The sequence below is a fragment of the Alexandromys fortis genome, unplaced genomic scaffold (genome assembly GCF_014885135.2).
Source record: "Alexandromys fortis isolate MF-2015 unplaced genomic scaffold, M_Fortis_MF-2015_v1.1 scaffold_3339, whole genome shotgun sequence".
Classification (NCBI taxonomy): domain Eukaryota; kingdom Metazoa; phylum Chordata; class Mammalia; order Rodentia; family Cricetidae; genus Alexandromys; species Alexandromys fortis.
Window position 1 is genome coordinate 1 of NW_026071297.1, and position 2,910 is coordinate 2,910.

General features: G+C 51.2%; 1 long non-coding RNA gene across 1 annotated transcript; it reads left to right on the forward strand.

Moving 5' to 3' along the window:
- The first annotated feature begins 31 nt into the window (after nt 1–31).
- LOC126496375 (uncharacterized) lies at nt 32–2,423 on the forward strand. Its single transcript, XR_007590342.1, has 3 exons — nt 32–68; nt 1,043–1,156; nt 1,734–2,423. It is a non-coding gene; the product is annotated as an uncharacterized lncRNA (long non-coding RNA).
- Nucleotides 2,424–2,910: the final 487 nt, after the last annotated feature.

Genomic DNA, 2,910 nt, shown 5'->3' on the forward strand with positions numbered 1-2,910 from the left:
AAAGAAGCTGAGTCAGGAGTCGCCATGATTCTCCCACTCCAGACAGACGCAGGTTAAGATCCTCCCTGGTAAGCCACCTCGTGGGCTACACAGAATATTAGAAATGGGTTAGAACAATATGTAAGAGCTAGCCAATAAGAGGCTGGAACTCATGGGCCAGGCAGTGTTTAAAAGAACACAGTTTCTGTGTAATTATTTCGGGGCATAAGCTAGAGCTAGCTGGCGGCCGAGAGCTGGGGCGGCAAGGAAATGGCCCGCAGGTCCGCAGATCCTCACAACGCGCCTCCTCCTCACACAGCCTTCCTGAGGCAGATGCTAAGGGGGAAAAGACTCTGCTAGTGCCCACGGGACACAGCCTGCTCACCTAGACCCGCCACATACACTGACATGCCTTGGGCTCCTCCAATTAGAAGTGAAGGGAACTATGTGTGCTAGCATTTGTGAGGGACAGCGCTCTACTTTATGGATGAAGTCTGGAACTCAGGGAGTCAACAGATCACGCAAGCTGCACAGACATAAAACCCAGAGGCATGACAAAGCAGTGACTGTTGCCAAGAGGAAGAAAACTGTGGAGTTTGAGATTAGTGGGAGAGCTGTGTGGATCTGCCAGTTAAGATAAAGATCCGGGTTGGGTTTGCTTTGGATAAGATTAGGCTACGCAGATGTTTCCACGCGTCCCCGTGGGCCAGTGATTATGGGGGTCAGCCAAACCGCGAGAACACTGATAACATCTCCCTCAGACAGGAGCATAAATCTTGCTTTTTCATATTCCCTGGCTCCCAGGTGAGTGGGTGGCTTCACCCTAATAATTGCCTGTGCTTTCTGTGTCCCTTCTGCAAGGTCTATCAAGATGCTGAGGAATGGCCTGCAGGGTGGGGCCACATGAAAATTTGAAAGAATTCTGAGAAAATGGGATTAAAAAATTTAACATCAAATAGACTTTTAAAATGTTTAGACATTCTTTTTTTCAGTCTTTCCTTATTGAACTTCCCTCTCTCCCCTTCTTTCTTTCCCTCCTCTCTTCTCTCCATTCCCTACTCAGCTCATCCATCTGGTGTCAACTCCTGTGACAGCGGTGGGCTAGTGCATCGAGGCCCTGTGGCAGAAGCTGAGGCCCTGTAAAGCCCCGTCACGGGGATGTCCACTGAAGATCCTGGTATGAAAGTAGATTGGTTTTTCCAGTGAGGAAGGCGGTGTGGAGCTGTCAGAAGGCTATGTGGGAGACAACTACTGAGCGCCTGGGAACCAACTAAATACTGTGGCAGAGATTTCCAGCAAGTTCCCCACAGTCAGACTGTCCAGATGGAGAGCCACATGGTTGCCCAGCTGCACCCTGATCTAGCAGTGAGCCCAGGGCCCTTCTCCCTTGCTTTTCTTTTGGAGTTGGTTAGGGGGTTGGGAGGAAGGACGATGCCTCTCCTGAGGGTAGCTATCACCTTCAGGGTTCTCTCTCCTGAGCCCGAGTTCACAGGTATCTTATAAACAAGACCAGTCCCCTGCCTTGGCTCTTTGTTCCTGTCTCTCACATCCAGACAGTATCACTGGATCTGCAGCCCCTCCCCTTCCCTTCAGGCCGTCTGGTGCCCACTGGCACACACTTTGTTTATGACTCTGACTTGGACATTCAGCTGATATTAATCTGTCAACCCTTGAATTATTAATCACCTTAAAGGAGACACCCCTCTGGGGTCCTTTAAGGTGACTCCGTATGCATGTTTATCCTCTCCTCACAGAAATGGCTAACCCATCTGTCCAGGTCACCTGACTAAGCGATCACAGAAGGATGGGAAACTCCAACAAGAGCTCTACTTGCTTTCCAGGTGGTCACACCACTTCTGTAGGGACCGTGAGACACAGAAGGAAATGGCCCATTCTGGGCTCAACCTGGCCTGCAACTGCCTCCCCTGCACGCTTCCCCTCACTGCCACGCTCCACACTGACACTCGAGGTGACCTTGAAAGCAGTAAATAAAGAAGCATTGGCTGGGGCACCTGGCGATGTTGAAAGGAGTGACTCTGTGCCTGCTACCTCTACATCTGAAAGGAAAAGCACACTGTGTCACGCTCTCAGCCTCAGCTGTATCGTTAGAGCACTGGCCTTTCTTCAACAGCTATGCCCACCACTCAAGCCTCAGCAACCATGTCCCACTAGGAGAAATGAAAAGCCAGATACCCTCTGACCCAGAGGCGTGCATGTGTCCTTGACTGTGGTGCTCTGATCTACTTAACCTAGACTCGGACTGAACTGACTGCACAGAGAGGCCAGTGATGGGCACATGTAGGAGGAGAGGTCGTGGTAGAAGCTGTTTCTCTGCTCTCAGGGGACAGAGGTATCCGAGGGTTCAAGCTCGGGGATCAGCGATGTGGGGGCAGCCCTGGGTCCTTTGCAGCTGGCATGTGAGTTTAAGGTTTATGTAAGTGTGTGTGTGTGTGCGCGTGTGTACGTGTGCGCACGCGTGTGTGTGTTCACATGTGTGGTGTGTATGCCATGGGTATATAAGTGCTCAAAGAAGGCAGAAAAGGGCACCAGACCCCCTGGACCTAATGCTGAGCCGTAAAATCCAGGTTTGGGGAATTGTATCAACTGCTCTTAGCCATCGTTCCAGCCCCTGTTGTGTGACAGTAGACTTGGATTTGCCCAGCCACCCCAGGTCCTCCCACATTGCTCAGGAAGTCTTCATCCCTGGGTGTATTTCCCATAAGCCCTTCTCCTCTTATGTTAAAATGGGTTGGTTTCTATGGCTTGATGCTCAGACCTCCTGTTAGGTACTTCTCCTTCAGGGGGTTGGGGCTGGGGGCGGGGCAGAGGACTCTTCCCCACAACCTCTGGGGTACATTTCTCTCTCTCTCTCTCTCTCTCTCTCTCTCTCTCTCTCTCTCTCTCTCTCTCTCTCTCTCTCTCTCTCTCTCT